A 25,637-nucleotide genomic window follows, 5' to 3' on the forward strand; every position below is an offset into this window, starting at 1 on the left:
CAATCGTGAATATTTACGTGTATCCGCTGCTTCATCTTGGATATTAATTTCAAGCTGAGTCAGTTTGTGGCGGCAGCCTCATCCTACAACAGGAATTTATAGTATGTGCTCTTTGAGGTGAAGACCTGACAGACTTGATTATTTAACAGTCTGCTTTGAATTGATATCTCAGATTCCTTTGTCAAAAGCAAAACAGCAGAAATACAGACGTCCTTTAATTCCAATGTGGCCTGGAACGGGTTTAGTGTCTGTGCCTCAGTGGCCTTATCTGCGGGTGGGGAAGATGATAACAGTGCTTCCCTCAGAGGAGCTGGTGAGGGGAGTGTGAGAAGCACAAATGGAGGACTTACACGAGATGCTCATAAATGACCGAATTTAGTGCTCTCCGCCTGGTGAGGCCTTAGGGGCAGAGATGTCAGAACAGAGCAGTCCTAGCCGGAGCTCGATACGTGATGGTAGCTGTTATGATCAGTATCACCACTGTGGGTTATCAGGTAGTTTTAAGACTTGGTAATATGATTTCATGAATAATGTTAAAAGACTAGACATCTCAGATCCAGTTTACATAGTCCTCAAGATTTCTTCTGAGAAATGGATGGTTTCTTCCCCATCTTAAATCTGAGATGAGTCTCTAAAAATTTCCGTATTCCTCCATCCTTTTGCTTTAATTCTCTATTTCTTAAAAAACAAAGTTTTTAGATGGAGTTACTGGGGACTGAACTGAGGGCCTCATGCATGCTAAGTACATACTCTCCCAAATGAGGTATAATCTCTTCCCTGATTTTTTTTAAAATTTACATCTTAATTTTCAGAGGTTAGAGGCCTCTAATTATTTTTCTGCAGACTTGTCCATGAACCTGTAAATCTACAATTAATGGACAAATTTTGGTTTATTAAAAAAAATCTATAGAATATTCTGCAGTCCATCCAAAAGGAAATGCTCATGGACTTAGAATGTTTCTCCTTTAAGGTGATTTCTCCTGTTTGGTCGAGCTTAATTTGTTAACAGCCATCCTCATCATCATAATGACCAAACTTGCTGTGAGTGGACGCCTAACTGAGGCTAAAATGCTTTGCTCATGTTTTACTTCATAGCAAGTGTTTGATTGTAGTTATCAGTGTCTCCTTTTTTGTAGCTGAGGGATTGAGAGATGGGTCAGCTTGCCCCAAATCACACGCAGCTGGCGGTGGCTAGCTCGATGCTGGAATCCAGGCTGCACAGGATGAATTCTCAATTGCTCCTCTAATCAGCTTCCCGTTGAGTGTTTTCCCGAACTCCTGTGAGCCCATAAATGACCGATTTTAGCTATGTCAGCCTGATGAGGTCTTCAAAGGAGAGACACCAGTGAGAATGAGAGGCAGAGTGGCATAAATTAAAATTGTACATTTTCACAAATGTTTTATTCTCAGGTAATGACTTTAAAGGTAATATTTTTTTAATTTAGTGCTTTGTGAGAACTAAAAACAAAACATTTAAAATAATTATTGTGCAAGAGAGAAGTGGTCTTTGAAAGTCCAACTGTTGCTAATGATGTTACTTGTTTTTTCTAGTGGTGCTTATTTACTGAAAAATTTCCAAACACTGAATTTGTTTTATGTAGTGTTAGTATGAAAGAAAAGTTTGTCAGTGAGTATTGTAAGTAAAATCCTTACTCTTTTCTTTCCTGATGATGAATATCTTAGTTGTTTACATGGCTTAAGTATATTTCGTCATTTGTGAAATTTGAGTAATATGGTTTACCTTGTCTGACTGTGAGAGCTGGACGCCTTGTATACAAAGCACCGTAGAGGTGCTTAATAAAAATGTGCTGTCACAGTGACTGATAGTTTAGAAGTATCAACTCTGAATACTAAAAAGGGTAGCTTATTTCTGATGCATATTCAATATGTATATATATGATATACATTATTATGGCTTAAAGTAACTAGGATTGTTTTTTTTTAAGTGCAGTATGAAGCTTTAATGAAATCTGTGTCATTCTAGTGAGACAGGGACTACTTAAATTGCCTTAAGCAGACGACCTTGAAGATTATTTACACAGAATGTGTATTGTTACAGCTCAGAATTCATGTTGCCGTGTAACCATCCATCAGACATTTAATTTCTCGGGATTCTGACCAGAACCATTAAGTTTAGAAAAATCCACATTGATTATTATCAGGGAATAAGCTCCTCTCTTTTGTGACTAAAGAAAATTTTGATTTTTTTCTGCACTCTTTTCAGGTTTTAAAATTTCAAAATTTTGATTTGACATGTCACTTTTTTAATAGAGAGAATAAAGCTCATGCTGTTTTAATATGTAAATAAATGTTTTTGTATTTCAATACCCTTCTATGATTTCCTGGCTCTTTGAGAAGTATTTTGCAAGATACTTAGATTACCTACTGTTGGAAAAATACAGACGTGACTTTTATGAATATAGGCGTAGTACAGTTCTGTTGGTTTTTACTACAGTGCAAGACATGAGACCTAGGAGAGCTATGCTGCTGATTGCCAGGAGGACAGATCTCAGGTCTCAGTCTCCCCTGGTGTAAAATGAAGTGGCTGGACTGGATTCTTTCCTCTTCTAAGATGAGCTTCCATGAGCCTATGTCTTTTGTTTATATTTAGGAGTATTAGCAATATCAGATTAAATACTGAATACCCCTCCATCCCCCCGAAGCAAAGTGCAGTATATGCTACATAAGCTTCTAGTTATCTGATTCTCGTTTCTCATCTTACAGTCAATTTTTGTGTTGCATGTTTCCCGGCAACCTGGAAGGTCTTTTTAGCCATAGGTGGCGCTGTTGCAACTTTTTACAGTCTTAATTTTTCTGTTTGTAAAATAAGGCTTAAACAATGTGATTTTATTTTGATTCCTTTGCTTAATGCTTCAGAATAGCACAACGTCCATTATGTCTTTCTACCTGGAAAATTTTTTCTGCTTATATCATAGTTTTATTCTTTTATCTCGCTGTGAACATTTCAGACTTGCTGTGCAAACAATGGCAAAATCGGGCTTTTCTTCTAGTGTTAGAAACCAGTGAGCCGGGATATTTTAAAACAGCTAGAAGCTGCCTCTGGAGCACCATAAAGCTGAAAAGTGTGTTGAGTCCCCTGAGTATTGACCCCGCCGCTGTGTGTTAATTGGTGGGAGTTGATTTGGTACATATATGATGGGGTGTAGTTTCTTGACTTGGGTTTGCCTGCACGTGCTGACACTGAACCACGTGATCCTGAGTCAGCTCGTTCTGAGTTTTCCCCTCGTCTGTGAGAAGGGGACACTCATATCTGCTTTGTAGAATTGTGAGAATTAGTAATTATGTAACATGTTTACCACAGTGGGTATGTCAAGAGAGCTCATAAACTTTAGCTGCTGTTTTGTGTGCAGCCATCATTTTATAGTCTTTGGTAATTACAAAGAAACAAGAAAATAAGAAAAGCTGATTTTATGATGAAAGATATTTGAGGAGGTTCCATAATTCCTACACCCATAATTTAGCATCAGCAGAGTCAGAACTGTTACACAGTCGCCCTGGACCAACGTTAAGCCACAGAAATTTTTGTTACTTCATATATGTTGGGGCCTAAGGGGAACCAATACTTATACACATGTTGTCTCCAGCAGCCAACTGAGAGATGGCACAAGAGTAGGCAGGTGATAAATGTCTTCTTTGTTACTGATGAAGCCACGTTCTCCATGAACTTCAGGGCTGTGGATAAATGAGTGTCATGATACTGTGTCCCAGAAGTAGAGACTCACCCTGTCCCAGGTATCTCTGGGCCACAGCAAGCCTTCCCTTGAGAGAATGTGCCCCATCATGCACAGGGCTGTTCTGCAATGCAGCTGAGCATCCAGGGTGCTTCCCTAGGGTAGTCAACACTGGAGGGAAAGGAAGGGTTTCACATGCCCTGCTTGTCTCCCTGGAATCACAACTCAATCTGTTAATGTGAGGAGGGCTAGCTGTGGGCCAGGCGTCAGGGCTGTGAAGGGAGTAGCACTCTGCATGGCCCAGAGGAGTGGGGAGGAGGTATCCCTTCCATCAGTTTAAACAGGTGGTGGGATGGAACAGAAGGGTGCATCCCATGAGTTTATAAAAGGAGAAATAAGAATATCCTTTGGGTATTAGTCTAGCCAGGAAACACAGAAGATGATTAGGAAGGAGACTTGTAAACCACTGTAATATTAATTTGACATTTGTTGAGCACCCAAAATGTGCTACATTCTTTTCTGAGCGTTTTACAGAAATGAATCCTTCAATCTTCTCAACAAGCGAGTAAGGAAGGTTTGATTGTTATCCCAGTTTTACAGTGTGGAAATTGAGGCACACAGAGGGTAAGTTGACCAAGGTCACAGAACTAGTAAGTGGCAGAGCAAGTATTTTAACCCTGGCTGTATGGTATTGTGGCTCCCAGAATGGGCTTTGGGTGTTTAGATGTATCTGCATCCCTCGATTTCTGTACGTCTGTGCATCAATTAGCCCAGAAAGGACAGGGAAAGGAGAGTTACACAGGTGCTCACAGTCGTGTCTCGGCAACTGTCCACAAAGAGTGCACCGTGATTAGAATTGTTTTCCAGGCAGCAGATCTGTTGGTATAACAGAAATTTAGTCCATTGAATTCATCTAGAAATCCTTCCTGCTCTGCTTCTGTCCACACTTGCCATGTGACTGCCTGCCCGTGTTTGGGCCGTGGAGGAGAACATATACTCATGGTTGAACTCTGATATTGCAGTCTGGTTCATAGTTTCACATCTTCTGTTACATTAATAAGTTAAATTTCTGGTTTTCTTGCATCAGTGTCTCATGAGTTTGGTTAATGTGAAACCAGACCATGGGAGCCCAGGGGTTATGATGGTATAAATTTTTAGCACGTTGTGGCACTTCTAGCCATGCAGACATGACTGGGGGATGTACGCCTTTCTCACTGATTTCTCCCAACAGCAGGGTCCTCTCTCGGATGTGAGGCTGGGAGCTCTCTGATTAGCTCAGTCAGAGGCCAAGTCCACCAATCCGAAAATGATGAAGTACCTGGAAGTGGGTTTAATAAAAGTAAAGGGCTTCCAGGTAGTCCAATGGGCTGTTCAAGAAATTTGGTGAAAAGCTGTCCACTGTCTGTGGTTTAGCTGCTTCTTTGCTGTTGAAAAGTCTGGAGTAGATGAAGGGATTTTAAAAAGCAGAAAGGAGTGATTTCAGGTGGTACGTCCACACCGGTGAGAAGTGATGGATGACCGCCTGTGTGAGGCACAGACAGAGTCTTACAAACTTCATAAACCAGCTTCAAATGCTCTGCCATCTGAGTGCGCTTCATATGGGGTCCAGTTCATCACTGGTCACGCTGTGAGGGCAAGTAGCTGACGATGGCAGAAAGGACACGGAGGCATCAAAAAGGTCTCACTCATGTTCCCTGTTTAAAGAATGTGGCACAGTGTATTATATTTGAGCTGGTTTTTCACTGAACAGTTTTTAGTGTTTTCTGGGACTCCCCAGTGCCCCAAGGTTCCATGCAGCTGGGTGTCCCCTCATTGCAGCTCCGTCAGCGCTTGCCCTGGGCTGATGTGGTGTCACGGGAAGCAGGACGGTCAGCGTCCCCGGTTCCTCTGAGCTCCGTCTCCTCATCTGCAGAGCCTGGTTTCTCATCCGTGTCTACTTAGTAGGGTTGCTGAGAATCACACGTGATGGTTATCAGGTGTGATTTCTGGTTGTCTCTGCGATTGGCAAATAGCCAATAATTGACAGAAACTCTTGTTTTTTTTTTATTGTAATTGTGTCTCCTAGATTGCAGTGGTTTTTAGTCTGCATTTTTTTATAAGTTTACTCATTTTTAAATATGCCCTTATTTTATTTATTTTTTTTTTTGAGGTACTGGGGACTGAAGCCAGGACATTGTGCATGCTATGCAGGTGCTCTACAACTGAGTAATACCCACCCTCCTTTTCTGCACTTAAAAATAAATATTGCAATACACAAAATAGCTCTTAAACTCCATCATGGGACCTGGTCTCTGTATAGGCAAATGAACACGTATACTATTTCAATAAGAATAAATGCTGTTGAGACATACGTTTCTGAATCTGTTAATGTGCTTAAAAACGATCATAGCTAGTGATAAACACGAGACTTAGATCCAGGACTTTTTAGGGTATGTTTTGCCATCATGGGAAATTACATTCTACCGAGAAGGCTAATTGGGTCTCTTTGATATTTGGATGGTTTAGCAGGTGATCAAGGCTTTCCAAAGCTGACAGTTTTGTATTTTAAACTAACTACAAAGTTATCTTCTAGAAGATGGAAATCCTAAGTTTGTGAATTTCCCAGTAATCCAGGGGGTATGTGTCTGTGTCTGTGTCTGTGTGAACGTTTGTGTGTGTGATTTCAGGAATGTAGAAATAAGTTCCATATAGACTTCTGATATCTTTCTCTTCCAGTTCAAGGTTTAAGCATATACTTACACAAATAAATTGATTTTCTTTTGTCATTTGGCATATTGGCGGGAATAAGAGGTTCTCATACTTGTTTCAGAAGGGTTGGGAAGCATGAGCTTAGAAAACGGGAGGAGAAAGAGGCAGGGAGACACTTCACACTTTGTGCAGTATATGAGAAACGGTAGCTTTTCTTTTCTCTTTTCTTCTAAAGCAAACTGGCTCTGAATTGTAACACACTATTACTCAGAATTGCTTTTCTAATCAGATACAAGTGCCTCAGATTTTTCAAGGCAACATGAATGATGAAATGTGTTTTAGCATTTATCTTTAAAAGTAGTTTTATTTCTCAAGTAAAAGACTATAGCCTGTTTCTTCCAGCGTCTCAAGAAATTCTCATTGATCTATGTACATGTTCTATGTGCTTATTTTCTTTTTTTTTTTTAAGTGCTTGTTTCATTGTGGTGTGAATGAATGTTTAAAATTTCTGGATTTTGATCTTTAGAAAATGCTGATTTATCATAACTGTTAAAAACCTGATTGTTCTTTGGTCCTTGTTTGGTGGGGCACCCTATTGATTACTCTTGTCTGTTAAAGAGAGAAATTCTTCCTCTAGCCTGCAGATCATTAAGTGTATGGTTTGCAGTATGCCTTTAAATTTCATTGAATGCATTGAACATGATTGTCCAGTGAATTTTGAGTTGACTCATAGTAATGACTTTGCTTTGATTCTGTGGCTTTTGCTCCTCTCCACAAGAGCTTGAATTCTCTGTTGCATTTTGTATACGTGTTCTTCACAGTGGAAGAAATTTTGCATTTTTTACAGAGGTGGTTTTTCCTAACACCTCTGAATGCCTTCTGTAATTGATACAACAAAATCTGTTATTTCAATGCTTAATTATTTCATACACTAGTTTTTGGCTTAATCAGAAACAATGACAGAGTGATAATAAAAAATAGGAAAACTTTCCTTCCTTTGAAGAATAGAAATCAGGTGGTCAGGCTCACCCATGCTTTGGGCCTGACACACTTAATCTCATGTCATTGTGTATCATGATTCGGAGGTGGAGTTGCTTCAGGTTTATTGATTTTTGTTTTAACATTTGTGTTGAATTCTTTCTCCAGGCTTATGTATCCTGTTGGGTTTGTTGAAACTGTAGAAGGGAAACAAAAGCTTTTTTTGGTTTCCGGAGTCCTGAGTTGCTGATGATAAAGAGTTGAGGTTGGGCTGAGGAACAGAGTGACACTCCCTCTGCTCCCAGCTGAAATTGATGAACAATGAAATCAATTATGTGTATCGGTATTTGACCAATAGAAGTTAGCGAGCCCAAACTGGCTAGTTATGCCCAAAGAAAGTACTGAATTCACCTGCAGAATTAGGTGCTTTACCAAGAAGAAGCAGCTTAGAGCAATCAGAAAAATCAGTCCTATGATGAGATATAAAGTAAATATAATATCTTTTATTTCTGAAACTTTTCTACGTTAAGTTGTGTAGAGCTAAAATTAAGTTTCAAGCACCAGGAGTTAACAGTGTGGGTGGTTCTGTATGATCATTATTCAGGAATGTGCCTAGACTCTGCTAGAGTGGCTGAAGCTGGCAGGAAAAGACCTAGAGCCAGGATTTGTCACCTTAGGGTGTCCTCCATAATGGTTCCATGTGGGAGCCCATGATTGGGTTAACAAATTGTAACAGACCCCAGCCGCCTGTCAAATTTAAGAAGAAAACGTATGCTTAGTAACTGCTTTGCAAGCAAGTGCCTGTGCATCCTCACTCCTGTCTCCTTGCCTTAAAAAGCAGAGATAATGCTTTGCTTGCATAGATGATGTTTTAGATAGCACTCTGCTCATCGCAAAGCAATGACCCAGGCCCACAGCTATAAAGGCTGGGCTTGTGTGCAGTTAGATACTCTATTATCCCCCAAGCAAGGACCTAGCTGGTCTGGTGGTCTGCTTTGTAATTCACATGTCTAAAGAATGTATCTTATTCCCCTCACCCCATGACTTACCTAAAGATACACTAAGCCTTTGTACTCATGGTGGATTCTACAATCTCTGTCTCATCCTTCTTTCCCCAAGTTCCTGCTTACTATCACACAACTGTTAATGACGTTTTCCTTTGATTATACACAATAAATATGGGATCATTTGAGAGGCTCGTGGAGTTGGGTCCCTACGCCCTCTCTCTTTCGTGACTTTTTCCACAGAGTCTTGAGTATTCATTCCCTGTACGTAAGACTTCTGCCAGCCAGAACCCACAGTTCCAGGTGAGAAGGATGCAGGCTTTATCTCTCCTACCCGAGGGAGAGAGAGTAGAAAATTGAGATCTGCTCTTCCGTGGTCCCTTCCTGCCCCAGGTCTGCTCCAGTTCACCTGCAGCCTTCTGGCCTCTGCTCACACTGCCTCTGTCCCAGGACTGACAGCAGCCTTTTCTTCCCTGGTAAACATTTCCTGTGCCTTTTAGAAGTTGGTCTCTTCTCTGCAATACAACCCTGGCAGATGTGATGGTGGTAAACGTGCTGGTGGGCAGTTTCAGTGGAGAAATTACTTGTAGCAAACTGTTCCAGATTTTTGGCTGCCTGCTTTCCTCACCACCATTTCCTTGTTGGCTCTGGTGCTTGTTGTAAGAACCAGGTTTCTTCTCTGGTTATTTCTAGCAGCTGGGCTTGCCGAATCCTTGATCTGCATTTGAAGCAGAATGCTTCTTCGTGATGTCAAGCTGATTTTCCTATTTCTGAATATTTCGTGTACACTCAGCAACTCTTTCAAGTGAAATGCTCTTGTCCAATTCTGTTAACCCATATTTTCCGATCTCCTGCTTTCATGCTGAGGGCAGTTTCTTCTTCCTGTAATAAAAGTTAGCAATTTGCATTTACTATTTGAAGGTTCTGGCCCTAGGTGCTTTTGTCCTTAACAGTTTTAATACAATTCACCCATTAAAATGTGCAGCGGTTTTTACTCAAAGCCCAGAATTGTGCATCGCAGACAATCTTAGAATATTTTCATCCCCCAACAGGAAGCCCTGTATGCACAAGCAGTCATTCCCATCTTCCTCATCCTCTCCCAGCCCCAGGCAGCCACTGTTCTCTCTCTATGGATTTGCCTGTGCTGGACATTTCATGTAAAACCAGTTATTTCATGTAAATGGAACTGTCTATTGTGACTGACTTCTTTCACACTGAGTAACTTTTTCAATGTTTTTCCAGGTTGTGGCCTGGGTCAGTACTCTATGCTTTGCTATTGCTGAATTATATTCTACTGTATATCTGGGCCCTACTGTTTACCCATTCATCAGGTGATAGTCGTTTGTGTTGTTTCTGCTTTTTGTTTGTGAAGAGTAATGGCGCCGTGAATACTCCTGTAGGAATTTTTATGTGGACATTTGTTTTCAGTTCTCTTACTTGTGTGACCAGAGAGCAGAAATGCTGGGTCATTCATAAACCAAATGTTCAACTCTCTGAGGACCTGCCAGGCTGTTTTCTAAAGTGGCCACGCTGTGTTACATCCTCACCAGCAAGGGCTGCGCGCTCCGCTTCCTCTGTGTCTTCATTAGTGCTTGTTACACCTTTTTTTTATTATAACCTATTGTAGTAAGTGTGAAGCGGTTTCTCCTAGTGGTTTTGACTTGATTTCTTTTACAGCTAATGATATTGAACATCGTTTGATTGTGCTTATTGGCCATTTGTATATTTTCTTTGAAAAATACATTTTCAGATACTTTATACACATTTTAATTGAGTTCTCTTTTTCTTGTTGAGTTGTAGGAGTTTTTTCTTTTATTTGAAGATACAAATACTTAATCAGATAAATAATTTGAAAAATTTTTCTCCTCTCTGTTGTTTTTTCACCTTCTGGATGGTGTCCTTTGAAGCAAATTTTTAACATTTGATGAACTCCAATTTATCACAGTTTTTTTTGTTCCTTGAGCTTTTGGGGTAATATTTAAAATCTGAGGTATTTTATTTAAACTTTTATATAAAAAATAACTTAATTCTTAAGACCGTTCTAGGAGATGGGTGCTGTGGTTGTCCCCAGTCTATGGATAGGAGACTGAGGTGCAGAAAATTTCACTGAAATATCAGTGTCACAGCTACCCAGTGCTGTGGGATTTCAGACCCTCATGTTTGTCCCCAGCATTTGTGATCTTCACCACCATGCTCCACTACTGCCTGGAATCATTAATGAAAAAGTTTTCCTTTTTTGATTTCTTGATTGTTTGTCTTCTCATTGGGGAACTCACCTCTTCATTTTCCTTGCAGAGATCTGTGTAGGTTTATTTTAGATCTCATGTACTTATTTATTACACAGGCTCCAGTGATGATTGTGCCTAGTTGTTCTAATCAATTCATACTCAAGTCTTTCCTGCTCATGACACTAAAAAGAGAGTCATGATTTACATAATGCTCAAAGAAGAATGTACTTGAGTGATTTTATTTTTCTAACCAATCAAACAAATCAAATAAAAACCCGGTGTTGGAACAGATTATAAGCCCTGCAGAATAGGGTCACTGTCTTCCTTGTGTTTCATTTGATTTGTCACAGTGTCTGGATAGTGCCTTGCTGTCCAGCAGTTTTGTGAGTATACGGTGCTCGTGAATCATTGTAAGGAAAGAATTTTGACAACAGACTGTGTTGTTCATTTCACAAGGGAAAAGATCATATAGAAATACTGCTCAGATTTATTTTAAAATTAAGCTTGGTGTTTTGAGAAGGGTTCAAGAAACCATACAAAAATCTTTTTCACTAATTTTAAATCTATCTTAGACACATTATGCATACATAGCAGAGTAACTTATCAACTAGTTTTGACAAGAGGAGTGTATTATTGATTATCTATTTTAGTTGAAATATTCTACCTGGGATAAAGTAATCAGTGCCCATAAATGAACAAATATGTTTGTATTTCTATGCAACATGGGAGCAGACTTCATATGTTTCTATATAATATATATGACTGTGTGTTTTAATCTGTCTGTCAGTGTTTTTATAGTTTTTCAGCAATGTTGTAACTTTAGAATTCTTCTATGGAAATCACCCCCAATTCTAGTGCAGTTTGTACTGTGTATCCTGTCTTATGCATGGGATTCCACTGTCCCCTCTGTGAGGAATTTCCTCTCCTATTGAGTTAGTAGCAGAGTTAAAGGAACTGTGATTTCTAGGCCTTTGCTCTCCATGTGTTTGCAGTTGGCTGTCAATCAAGATTTTCTCTTTCTTGAGTTTTCATTGTTCAATTAGAATTTTGGAAATAACAATTAATATGTTGCAACACTCTCCCTAGAAACTTGATGTGTTTGTGCTTTTCAGTTTCCAATTTACAAAAACTGTAAATGCACTCCTGTTTTTAAATAGTCCTTTTTCACTAGATATTTGTTTACTTCTTTATAGTCAAAATATTTTCTTCCCAATGAATGAATCGGTTTGCATGTTTTAAAAGATACTTTACTTTTTAAATTTCTTATTCTAACAGGTATATTCGTTGTACAGAATTTAGAAAATAAGGATAAACACAATTATAACTTAAAAATGGCCTCTAATCTCACCTGGAGATACAGTCGTAAGGTTTGAAATTGAGAATTACATGTCCTCTCAAACTCTTCTTCTATTTCAAGTACGGTTTGGTTACTGAGATCCTCGAATTCTCATATGAATTGTAGCAGCAGATAGTCAGTTTCTGCAGAGGAACCCACTGGGATTGTGATCGAGTCCACGTTGAATATATGGATCGCTCTGGGGAGCACTGCCATCCCAAGAATGCTGTCATTTGATTCAGGAATGTGCGTGGTGTGTCTGTCCAGGTATTTAGGTATTCTTTAATTTTTTTCAGCATTGCATAGAGTTTACATTGGATTATTTTACTATATATTTTGCCTTTATACTGAGGACAAGTGTGCAAGGTACCGGGATCAGAAGTGTATTGGAGCTCCGCAACTTGCTGCCACCATGGACGCTGTGCTCTTGCTTCGCCCACTGTACAATGTTGCACAAAATAGGACCTAAGTAACTCTCCCTTGAAAGAATGATTATATGATTGCTGGATGATGCTTGAGATTCCTTGTGATGATGTCTTTTTCCCAGAATTTCGCCTCTTCTTAACTATGCCCTTTCCCTTCCTTTCCTCCAGCCTGTGTTTCAGCCTGCCTGTGGCATTGATTTTCCTTGTCTGTGGACTCTTCCTTTCACTAGTTCGTGATAATGTTACATGTGAGTTGTGGAAACTTGCTAGATGTCAAGAAAGAGCAAATCCATTGCATGCTAGATTTTTTAGAGTGTGTTATTGTATTATCGATTGAAATGAAATCAGGCTGACCCATTGAGCCATCCCCTGAGCTCTTTTTGCCTTCCTACAGGTGATACTGCTCTCGTTGCTGCATGTGCCCTTCCCCCAGACTTGGTTTTGGAGTTGAGTAAGTCACCATCACTGGAGCCCTCTCTTTAAATGATGACGAGAACATTTGCTCTATCTCCTTGTTTGGGGACTTCGATGAGATGAGGCAACAGATAAAGAATGGAGCCCCACCTCATTCTGATCCCCGCTCTTTCCGTTCCTTTCTCCATGGGAAGAGTACAATTCAAAAATATAAAGATTGTGAGCTAATGAGATAGACAAGACAACCGATCATTTATTAAATACCCTTTCATGCCAGAAACAAATGTATTATACACACAAAAAGCACATAAAATACGGTAGTACTGTGGTTACAAACGTGGGTCCGAGTTCGAGTCCTGGTCTGGAGTGACAAGTCCTGTGAGATGGAGAATTGATAGGTCGGCTTAGCCTCTCTTGGACTTGTTTTCTGTCCTGCAGAGATGGGGCTCGCTAGGCGTCCCTCCCCCGTAGAGGTGCTGAGGGGTGTAAAAGACACGTGTAGGCAGACCGAGCACAGCTGCTCTTTCCTCGTAAGTGCAGGATAGCATCGCTTTTGCGGTGATGGCTTTATGACCGCACCGTGTAGACTCTCAGTGCTCCAAAGGGATGCCTTGCAGATTGGAGATGGGATTCTCACTTCTGTAAATACCCAAGGATTTTGTTATTGGGCCTTGCTGATTTGACTCTATTCTTTAGATAGTACATAATGTAGATATATTTTTCAAACATGCATGAATTTTTTCTTTTATTATTTATAGTTCTACCCTCTCATCTCTTGGTGTGACTTTTCATGGAATCCAGGAAACAGTCCTAAGCAACCTGCCTCTTCACACTTCTCCGTGGTGGTTTCCTTCCCTGACTAGAAGAGGGTTTTGCATAGGTAATTTTGATTGCTCCCCTTCTCTTGGAGACCCTCTGTTTTTCTGCCCATCTCTCACCTGTCCATCTGTCCATTTCTCTACCCACTCATTCTTCTGACTTGTTTCAATAAGCATTTCAGGCAGCTTACAGAAGAACAGATACCAAATAAACAGGTGAGAAAATGGGGCCAAGTTCATACAGTGAGGCTAGGAGTTGAGCCTGTGTGAGAGTTGCAAGCGTGAGACACACGCCTCTGCCTTGTGACTTATAAGATAGACAACATCAATGTGCCTGAAGCTCCCAGCAGACACAGGGAAACAGGGTTTGTGGGAGATGCTCATTGGCTGTGAAATAAATAAGTGGCTTAGTAGAAGCCCAGCCATTCCAAGTACTAAGGCTTAGGAGAATATTTTAGTGTCTTCCAAAATCAGATTATTGCATCTTTTCTTTTTCAGAGTTTTATGTATAGTTGGTTTACATTCTATACCTGGAAATTTCTCCAAAACTTCTGCCCACGTGAGTCCCATGACTCGGGAATGGGGTGGTTCTGCTCATTGACGGGTGTTGGCCAGAAACGGAAAATGACAGCCTCAAAGGAGCCTGGGATTTATCAGTTATGTTTTGTCAGTGCTGTAGGGTTCTGAAAATGCTTTCACCTTTTCTTTCCATCTGAGGCAGCAGCGCGCTCTCTTACCAGCATCAGGAGCTCAGGGCCACGGGATGGTGGGGGCTGACTGCACTGCCGTCAAGACAGCTGAGCTAGTCACTGCAGGTGTGGTTCTTTTACATACTGCAGTTCATGCTCTTTACTAGAATGTTTCAACAGGGAGTTAATTAACTGAGTTAATTAACATTTTATAAATATGATGCTTTGTTGAAAAGACAGTCATAGGCAGAATATAAGTTGTGATCACTTTAAAAATGGTTTCATTACTGAAATTTCAGTAGGAAAGATCCAGTTTATCTTATTTCCGCCTCTCTTTAAAAGTAACAAAGAAACAAGAGAGAAAAAGCAGAGGATGATTTCTGTTCTTCCTCTCGGCTTGCAGGTGCCCTCACCTCCAGTGGCATCCAACCAGACACCAGCACTGACACTGGCCGTGCTCAGAACTGCCTCAGCCCTGAAGACACATCTGACAAATGGAAGGGGGCCGCGCCCTGTTACAGCAGGTGCTCTCACTTTGTGGGTCCTTATGTAACTGCGCGGTGTTATTCAGGATCGCCCTTTCTACACTTTGTGACGCTGCTGCGGTGTCTCCTAGTTATTTGTTTCTGTAAGTACTCGTGTAATTTTCCAATGTGTGGTACTAGACATCTAAAAATGCATTTTTCAGTTGAAAAATAGTGTTTATTTAATATAAATGTCTGAAAAAAGGGTCAAAAGGATCTATCCTGGTGCCAGTACTCAGAGATAATAATTAACACATTAACATCTATTTTCTGTTCTTTTCATCAGTGTGTATTACCTCTGTCATAAAAACCAGCGAGCAATGTGTGCCTGTATACTGTGTGGAGACCTCCATTTTCCATTCGGCTTATTACACATTTTTCTACAATATTCTATCTCCCCTGGCATGATTTTTAATGACTAGTATAGCATTCTGTCTTGTGGAGTCCTCGTCCATTTTACTTTGGACTTAAATAAACTTTTAAATTCCAAGTATACTTAACTGAAATTCTGAAAAGAGATCTGTTGTGGTACCGAAAGTCCCCTACATCCCTTCCCCTTTATTCCTGAGAGTAAAAACTGCTGACAATGTGGAGTATATATTTCATGACCTTTATGCCTATGTCATATAAATAAACACATACATACACGTATATGAGAAATCTATGTCTATGTGTGTGTATATATGCTTTATTGAAAAATAAGGCCATACTATATGTTTTCTGCAGCTCGGTTTATTCACTCAGGTATATATCACAGACGTCCTCTCTCTCCAGACTCACCCGGTACTTTCAGATAGAGTAGAGGGTTTTCCTGATATGCAGGTTTGGTCTCTTGTGTAAGGACACCTTTCGTGGGAGCGTACTGTGGACAAGGCCTTGGACCACGCCGAAACACCGGAACTTTAGTGCCCACAGCTCACCGTGATTTACCGCATCATTGTCTTGATGGTGGACACTTAAGTTTTCTCCATTTTCCACTGTCAGAAAGGGTGTTTGACTGGCATACTTCTTATACAAACATTCCTGTGATCTTGTATGAGTATTATTTTCGTTAAGTTTTCTGGAAATTTAGTCCTTGGATGTGACAACTACATAAATCACAGGCTCCTTTCAAGTGAATCAAGAAATTCCTTCTCCTGTGGGGCATGAAAAGATGTAGAATAACTTATGTAACCAATTCTCTATCGCTGGATATGATTTCACTTCAGCTTTTCTTCTCACCATTGTAAACAGTGCTGTGTAAATGCTCTGATAAGTACATCTTTTTGAACTGAATTTTTCTAAATGAAACGATTCCAAAATGTGGAGTTCAGCCTGTGTGTACACACGTTTTTCAGAGTTTACATATCCATTGACATGTCATCCTCCAAAAGATCGCTCACAGTTTGTTGTCTCAAAGATGGACACTAGCTAGAATATCTTTTAAAAATATGTGCCAATATGATGAGCAAAAGTACTTTTTCATTGTTTTAATTTGCACTTGATGACCAGTGAGGTATTGAGCATTTTTCACTCATTAGCCATCTGACTTTTAAAAAGTGAATGATCTCTTTTGTCCTTTGCACACATTTAAGTGAGGCAGCTTCTTGTTGCTTTGTGACAGCTCTATGTATATTATGAACATTAACCCCTTGTCTTCATCAACATGTATCAGAGAGCTTTTCCTTGTCATTTTTTGCCTTTCATTTTGTTCAGTAGATTCATTTTTGTTGTGGCCCAAAATAATCTTAAGATTGTAAATGTCTTCTTTTTGGGTTTTATTCCTGATATTATTCTTAGAAATACTTTCTTATAATGGTATAAATTTCTTCTGTAGGTTTTTTTAATCTCTAAGATGGAGATGATGATGGTACTTGTTATAGTGAAGAGAAGTTGAATTAATATGAGCAAAGAATTATATTCGCTGTTATTAGTACTTTCTAATATTCACATCACATTCTGTAATTTTTCTTGCGGTCATTATGACTGGAATAGAATTTGTTTTTTCCAGGGGATTCTCTGATTGTCCCAAGACAATTATTGAATTCCTACTTTGCTTTTTAACTTGAAATCCCACCTGTAAAGAATACTTATGTACACTAGAGTCTCTTTTTGAGCTCATGGTTTATTTTTATCAATCTTACTTTCTTACACTAGCACTATATCTTACATATTGTAAACATTTATTTAATATCTGACAGTGCGATTTTTTGATTCTCTTTTCGATCCCAAATTTTCTTGGTTAGTATTATGACTTTATTATTCCTGAAGAATTCTAATATAATTTTTCAAGTTAAAAAAAAAAGAAGTGCTCTTGTGGGATTTTTTAGTACTTTTGAATTATCTTTAGGAGAACGTACATTTTTACAAAACTGCTTTCCTGCATACAAAATGTTGATGTCTCTACTTTCACACCTCTTACTTTACCCCACAGTACAGTCCTGTACTTCCTCCATGTACAACATGGGCATTGTTTTAGAGTTTATTCCAGATTATTGTTGATGTTTTTCTTAATTATTTAAGTCAGAATTTTTTGCTATTGTATATTTTAACTGTTAAAACTGACACCTAGGAAGGCAGATTCGGTTTGTAAATACTCACTTTGTAACTTCTCATTTAAAATTGTAAGTATTAAGTACTTGTTACAGAATCCTTTCTTTTCTGTTTTTAAAAATTTGTTTCCAAGATTCTCAAAATGGTCATAGCAAAGTAGTATAGGTGGGGACAGAGATGGAGAGAGGCAGTGTGGCTCATGTACAAACTGTGAGCACTTTCATGGCTGTGTTTACGCTGGAAAAGCCGCTGAAGAGTCCAGGATAAAACAGGGGTGGCTTTGTATGCAGTTGAAAGCCAGCTTTCTTGCCTGGTGAAGCCTGGTGGGCGTGACAGGTAGATGATCAAGGTCGAATGGAGGTTATTGGCTGCACAGAGCGCTGTGTCTGAGAACTGGAGAATATCGCCATGGGAAATGCTTGGTGCCAGGAACAAAGCAGAGGAGCTGGGGACCCTGTGTGTTAAGGAATTTCCAGCCCTCGGAGTGGGAAGATCAGACTCTGCATTCAGATCTGAGTTTGAATTCATCCTCTTTAGTTTACTTGTCCTCTGACTTTTGTCAAGCTATACACCGTCTTTCACTTCCTGTTTTCTTATCTCTCAAAATAGGAGAATTACAGCCTGCTGCTAGATTGTTTGATCAGGTTAAATAATTAGTGTCTATAAGATGCCACGTACAGTCACAAGCTCAGTGAGAAATGGGCTGTCACCTGTTCTTCTGCAACTCAGTGCTTGACAAGACATGTGGGAAAGCCAGTCCCTAATTTGTGTGTGATGCAAGTAGGAACAAAATTAATGTCTTGCCTTTCCCTAGCAGTATACTTACAGCTTTGCTTCATTTACTTCTTTCCTCCTTTCCTTTCCCCTTTCCCATCCTCCACCAAAAGATCCTGAGACTCTCTCAGAATAGTAGATTCAAATTACTTTAAAAGTTGGCTCATCCTCATGAAATGATAGTAACATAAAAAAAATCTGTGCACATCCCAGAATACATTGTATTTGATTTACACACACACGTGTGCACACATACACACACACAATCAGGCTACCTTCCACTTGCAGAGGGATAAGGACCACTTTTTCTGAGTTTTCACTCACTGAGCTTGAGAACAATGTCTCTTACACAGACTTTCACCAGGCTTCGTGCATGGTGTTTTTAATTGAATTTCGGCTTTGTGGCCATAGATATAGTCTCCTAATAGAAGAGAGAAAGTGGAGACATAGACATTCCGCTGAGATATTGGTGTCATCATATTTTAGTTGGAAAGGACTTAAGACAGCATAGAGTCGTAATATTATATGGGTGAGAATCCATGATGTTGTAACTTGGACAAGAACATGGACCTTCTGCCGTCTTGTCCACAAAGGTGAAGAGGCAACTGGGCAGGGGATGGTAGGGATCCTTCTTGCTTGAGTTCCATGTTCTTGCTAGTTTTCATTGCTCAGTTGCCTTTAGTTTATGTCCATGAGGCCTCTCATGGGAAGGTCACTCTGTCCTGATAGATTGAGTTTCTTATCAGCAAAAAGCTCTGGACCCACTCATATTTCCCAGAGTTTTCTGCTGACCTGCTGACACTTTATATAATTGAGACCTAAGAAACTACTGAATATAAAATCCTTATTGTTATTGTTTGCCCTCGAGTTCCATAGGAAGGGGTGCTGTCTCAGGCTGTCTAAAGCCAGATCTGAACAAAGATAGGGTGACAGGCTGTGCTGCTGGTCCTCCACAGTTGAAGGGGATTTCCAACTTAGCTTTATATTCAAGGCAGATGAGTTCAAATCTTGCCTTTACCAGTTATTATCTTTGTGAATTTGGGGAGAAACTGTACTTTTTTGTGTCCAAATTTGTTTATCTGTAAGTAAGTTCAGTATTTATTTTAAGGTTTCTGTTTTAGAATTGAAAGAGCTAATACTCTCATTTATACCTAAAATAGTGATCTCATGGTTCTATGCTGGTGCCTTGGTAGTTGATTACTATGGGACTCCGCAGTGAGATTGGGGGTGGGGGACCCTGGATAATAGAGCTTATATTCCAGGATATGCTTGTAAAAGACTGGATGTGCAGTGGATTTTTAGTAAATATCTACTCCTTTCCTAATCTGCATTGATTGTGTATATATCTTTATACTAATATATGAACAATTTTTATTGCAATTTAAATATCTTTGTAGTATTTACAATATCTAGTTATAAAAATACTTGAAATAAAAAGATTTGAATTTATTTTCTTTTCAATAAGCAAAACAAAATAAAATAGAAAAGAAAAAAGTTTTGAAGGAGTAGAAATAATTTTATTTCTGTGGAATCAATTCCTTGTAATAGGTTTTTTGTTCATGTTGTTAAAAAGCATATAAAATTGATAGGTTGTGAAATACTGGAAATGAGGAAACAGTGGAGACATACTACCTCTAAGGCAGTCAATTTGTTACCAAGTCCAAACTCGTTCTGCTTGCTGCATGACAGGCCAATTAATCGGGAGATGAGATGTTGGAGTAAGGAAAAGAGACTTTATTTGTAAAGCTGGCAGACCCAGAAAATGGCATATTGTTATCCAGTAGAACTCTCTTCCCCAGGGCAGAATTCAGTCTCCTTTTATACTAAAAAGTGGCGGGGATGTGGCTGGTTGTTGCAAACTTCTTGCTGTATGAATTGTTTGTCCTTGAAATCCTTTGTTCCTGCAGCTGTCCATGTGGGTCAAATTATGGTGCCCCTGTAAAACCTCCAAAAAAAAGAAAGGTTATTCACTATTTTACAACTTGCCATCTATACATAAGTGTAGAAGAGCAAATATTCTTAAAGATCAGAGCCCGGAGAATAGACCCTCCTGGATATTTCAGGCTAAAGGCAACTTTCTTTTACAAAAGGTGCAGAGATAGCAAGTCTGAGCCTAGAAAACAACGTACAGGATTAAAGCCAAATGAACACATCTAACATGGAGTGAAATTTGTTCTTTCTATTACAATTTCTTTTTCTCCCTCATAAATAATTTTAGTAAGAAACATGAGCAATTTTTTTATTTTTGCTTCTTAATAAAGGACTACAACTACAATTTAGTGAGCAGGGATGCTGTGCGTGCCTTGGTGTCACAGCAAACTCTTGTTGGTGGTGGTCGACCCTGCAACATGCCTGATGCCCCATGAGTGTTGGTGAGGGTCCCCCTAACCAGGGGCTCTATTCAGGAACCACCATATGCGCGTTGACCTCTGGCACCTCTTTTTCAGCTGCAGGAAATTTTTTCAGATTCTGTGATAGAAAAATCACTCCAGCTAGGGATAATCAGGGAATAAAGGAAGAGGAAAAGGGCTTGAAGTAGAGTAGAAGAGAAAGACAGAAGCTCAGGGAGCCTGGGGGCTTGGCAGCGCTGCCTCGGGAGAGAGAGGAGCAGAGGTGTGGATGGGACCGGCTACGGAACCAGCTCCTGCAGCTTTCCCTGCACCCAAGCCACACAGCTTTTAATAGGGTCCAGGACTCTCTCCTGGCTGGATGTCACCCTGGGCAGAACCTTGAGAATCGAAGGTAAGGGGTGGGCAGCACTCACCTAGGGGGTCACTGAGGACTTTGGTCAAGTCCACATTGACTTTTCCAGTCATGTGCCTTCACCTGTTCTTTATCTCAGGATCTGAGAAGCAGGAGCAAGGAACTCAGGGAGAGATCCAGGAAGATATCTGACTGTGTTAAGAGACGACAGTCACAGTGACACTGGGAGCGAAGACACTTGCAGCAAAGTAAAATAACTTCACAACTATTGCATCAGAGCTGCAGTTGTGAGAGAGCCTAAGCCTGTCTCAGAGTGCAGGGGACAAGCGGAATGGAATGGTAAAATTAACACTGACAATTGAAATTTTGTTAAATAGCCTGCTACTTTTAATTTTATCACTTCAATGTATGCAGGTGTATTTCTATGAGCATTTATAGGTTCACACAACCCCACCAGCCCCTCTTGCCCCCATGGGGGATGGGATTTCTCAAGCACAGTGCCCCTCCTGCTTGCTTGGGCCACGCTGCGGGTCCTCACCTGGGGCCAGACTGCTACAGTACACTGAGTCCCCGAGGCACGGCCTGGGATACATGACAGGAACAACTGTGCTCTTGGCTGAGGGCCTCCATTTCCCCCTGCAGTGTAAGAATGCCGGTGACTCAGTTAGAAGCATGCATCCAAGCCGTCCTTCCGTGTCATCACCATCTAGAAGCGGTGCCTGAATCTTCTGAATTTCTGCAGAATGTGGTTTACAATCACCTTGAACAAGTGAGTGTGTGTCCTCTTTCAAGTGGAGGAGTTACTGCCGTTTTCCTGGAACTTACTCACCACTAGTCCATCTGATTTTTCTGTGCTAGGATTCAGCATGGCCTGCTAATAACTCTGCAGTCAGATCTAGAAACCCTGATGAAGAGGATTATTTATTTTCTTTCTTTATATGATAGTATTTTACTTTCAAATTTCTGAGTTTTCAGTTCTTGGAGGAATTTTTTCGGGGGTTGGAGAAACAACTTTGCTCTTACCATCTTTGTGACCTGTTGCTATATGCGTCTCACCTGTCTTCTGTCACTTGTGAGGCGGTACTATTTTTGACCCTGTCCGGGTTGTTCATATTTTAAAACATAAAATCTGTAAAAGTACAGTCCCTTTTACTCCGAAGACATTCCACAAATACTCCTTTAATCTGGGTATGGTTTTAAGAAGACACAATAATTAGAATATATACTTGCAGGTTGCCAGTGCAAAATCCCCAAATTAATAGTCGAGCTCAACATCTAAAATCTTTCTAATCTACCATGGATTTGTATGGATAAGTGAAGTAGTTTGCTAAGAACTCAATCCTCCCAAGCTGATGCTCTGCCAGATGGTGGAGCCGAGGGACAAGGGTGTGTCCTGCCCTTCCTGAGCTGACAGTTTCATGGCAAAGACCTTCACCAGGTGAAGAAATTGAAGTTTCTTCTAAGAACAGTGGGTCTGAAATGAGTCCAAAAGCGTGGGAGAGACACAATCACATTTGTCTCAAGTAGGGGAGAGTGGCTGTGGGGCTACTTGGGAGACTCATGAGTCCAGGTAGGCAGTGTTGTTGGCTTCCACTTGAGCGGTGGGACGGTCAGTGGGTAAAAGCGAACAGATTGAAGGCATGTTTAGATGGTAAAGAGGAAAGGATCAATGATTTCTGTGAAGGTAGCATGGAGTAAGGCCCAGGTTTCTGGGTGGATTAATGAGTTAAATAATGGTCCTGCTGTGTTCTGAGGAGGGAAAGCAGCAGAGGGAGTTCTGGGGGAAAACTGATGAGTTCAGCTGTGGGTAAAGTGAAAGGCTGTTAGATGTGTGGTCTGGGAGCTCTGGTGAGAGCCAGTAGTGAGTAGGGGGCGGGGAGAGAGACTTTCAAATCATTTTGTCTTGTGAAAATACATACAAGAATGAGTAATGACACAACCCCTGTATATTCTGGATTTAAAACCCAGTAACATTTTGCTATATTGACTGCAGGGGTTCTTAATTTTTTAATAGAAATAAAATAAATAGAAACAAAATAGTGGAGTTAATGAATATCTTAGAGTTGATGTGTGTCCTTGTATGTATTTTCATACCTCATCTGTTTATAAACATAATCTACAAAAAGTTAACTTGCTTAGCATTAGAGTTAAACAGAGGGACGTGACACACTCTGTTGGTGGTTCAAAGTGATTTCTTGGGCAAATTATGTAGCCTCTCTGTGCCTTAGTTGCATCTTCTGTGACTGCCCCCGTGCCCCTCATCACAGCTGATTTCCTAGACTAGATGTTGGGAGGGAGGCTGCTGAAGGGAGTAAGAGGTGGCAACTGCTAGGGTCACTGAAGAGAGAGACAAAAACAGATTAAAGCCGAGAAACTGAGTGCTAATACCCTCAAAGGAGAAAGAATCCCTTAGTTTTTTGAGCCACTTAGCCTAAGAGAAAGAAAATCATGTGGATCCAAACTCTTGAGCATATGAGTATTGTGGGTGGGAGGGTGTCATCAGAAAAGGGTTGAGAAAAGGCCTTTTGGTTTCCCTTTACGTTTCCAGTAAGGATGAGGTGCAGAAGAAAAACCACCCGTTTCACTGTAGAAGGTGCTGTTTTGTGCGAAACTGACCGAAGGTTGGAAACCATTCATCAGTGGTGCTGGCAAAAGAAGAGACTTCTGGATTGGGTGGGGCACTTGCTGTGACTTCCAGGTGACCTGCTGGCTGGGGGCTGTGAGGCGGGCAGTAGGTTTGCAGTGTGACCTGGGTATAATCCCTGGCATTGAGGCTGCTGATCTGACTAGCAGAGCTGGGCAGACACCGTCCTAACGGGGCTGCTCGGGATGAGGCCTGGGACACCTGCCATGCTGAGGGCGAGAGGAGAGCTCCCCTGAGGTTGTGTCCCTGTGAAGGTTAGAAACGTCCTCCTGCAGGGGAGGAAGAGCCTCTGAGCAGCGGGCCGGATGCACAGGCAAGAGCAGCCTGAGCACGGAGATTTCAGGAAGCCGGAATTCATACAGGCCCGAACAGCCTTGTTCCTGAGAAACTGGAGGGAAAAGATGCTGCAAATGCAGGCTAAGTTCAGACACTATTGTGTGTCATGAGTGATAGGAAAAGACTGTTCAGGCAGCCACGAGAGAACCCTGTGGTTGTCCCAGTTGGGCGTCACACAGGAGGGAGGAGCAGAGTTATATACTTTGCCACTTATTAGCTGTGTGACTTTGAGCAATATCACCCCACTTCTCTCTATATATATCTACATCTGTAAAGAGACACAGTGACAAGCACGTGTCATCAGAATGCTTTGTTTAGCTCTGATCCCCTTTGTCCAGTCCTGTCAGTGCTGCCCTGCAAGGTTCTGCAGCGGCTGCTCTTGCCCTGTGATGGGAGGGCATAAAAGGGCATTGTAGCACCCGAGGGCAGAAAGGGGTTGCTTTAAAAGCAGACATGTAGCCTCCTGCAGCTGCAGACCTGCAGGCAGTTTGGTTCATGGTCGTGGAGAGGAATTTGGAGGCCTTAGCGTCGTCTTAAGACTTGTTTTCCCTTGGGGACCTGATTTGCCTTTGCAGATTAATGTTGAAGATTTGGGCTTCTGGCAAAGCTGTTTTCAGAGATGGGTATATACGTAAAATATCATATAAAATAAAATGATTTATTTAACGTGTGCGACTTTGCAGCTGTTGGGAAGAGCTGTGTTGGCCTGGTCTCCACGGAGGACACCAAGGGTCAGCAGAGCGTGCGGGAGGGAAGGCAGCCTGCAGTGCTTCTGCGGGGGGTTCTCCCCAGCATGGTGCTCTGCTGAGTTGACTCTTCTCTGAGTTTGGTTGCCAGAGGAGCAGACAGCAAAGTAATGAGTTCTGGAGGGATTGTATAATGACAGGAAGAAATAGGAACCTGGAGATTTTCTGGACTAAAACACGCTTTTGGTTCCTGATTCAGTGTGTTCCATTACAGAATTGATGAGTTGTGTCTATTCTGGGACTTCATTGAAATAAACGTTCAGCCTAAATGTTAAGGGATTTGGTTTATTTGGCTGGAGGACTCAAGCCGGGATGACAGCCTCTCAGATCACTCTGAGGGACTGCTCCCAAGAGGTAGGGGAGGAGCTAGGATAAATAGAATCTTTACAACAAAGATCAGGTAATTGGAACAATAAAATATTGCTTGTTATCTAAAGAAAACCAGATATCTCAAGTTCAAGTATTTACTGCTTTTCTATGTATGGTGGGAAGCAAACATTTGGGTCATTGAATTCATTCCTTTGGCAAGCCCCTGGCTATCTAGGGCCAGTATCCTGTCCTTTCTTACACTGAGTCTGCTCAGAGGGCACCACTGTGAGTGGCTGAGAGGCCGGGCTGTAGGCATGTACTCGCTGGGGGTTGGCAGCAGCCACTGATGACTCGGATTCAGCATTCTTTGTTTACTGTCATGGTTGCAGTATTTTCATGCACATTGTAGTATTTTCATTCACAGTGTTCCCCCTTGGTCCTAAATTCGACCAATATTTTGAGAGAAATTTCATGACCAATTTTGTCCCACGTTGCTAGGATGGCTCATTCCTAGTTCAGGTGAAGTATCTTCTGAGTTGCCATTCAAGGTGTTAGTTTTTTTTATCAGGCCCTGTTGATACTAAAAGTTCTCTGGATCACCTGTCTTACTACTCTATTATGATCCAGGAAGTGTTTAACCTTCTTTGCTCATTCCCATACCTAGAATCACACTATTATATTTATTTTATTCAGGGTTATAAATTTTATCTGTTTCTTCAAGATGTTTAGCCATCATCAATCTTGTGGGCCTAGTTACACATTGGGAAATGTAACAGACAACAATTTTATAAAATAGA

General features: G+C 40.8%; 1 protein-coding gene across 1 annotated transcript in view; it reads left to right on the forward strand.

Moving 5' to 3' along the window:
- LOC140688318 (uncharacterized) overlaps nt 1–25,637 on the forward strand; it is a 136,633-nt gene that overhangs the window by 75,227 nt on the left and 35,769 nt on the right. The window contains exons 8-13 of the mRNA XM_072946943.1: nt 13,524–13,645; nt 14,082–14,142; nt 14,301–14,398; nt 14,676–14,900; nt 20,945–21,144; nt 21,448–21,574. The gene's annotated coding sequence lies outside the window, so the exon portion shown is untranslated. The remainder of the gene's footprint in view (nt 1–13,523; nt 13,646–14,081; nt 14,143–14,300; nt 14,399–14,675; nt 14,901–20,944; nt 21,145–21,447; nt 21,575–25,637) is intronic.

The sequence above is a fragment of the Vicugna pacos genome, chromosome 22 (assembly GCF_048564905.1).
Source record: "Vicugna pacos chromosome 22, VicPac4, whole genome shotgun sequence".
NCBI classification, from domain to species: domain Eukaryota; kingdom Metazoa; phylum Chordata; class Mammalia; order Artiodactyla; family Camelidae; genus Vicugna; species Vicugna pacos.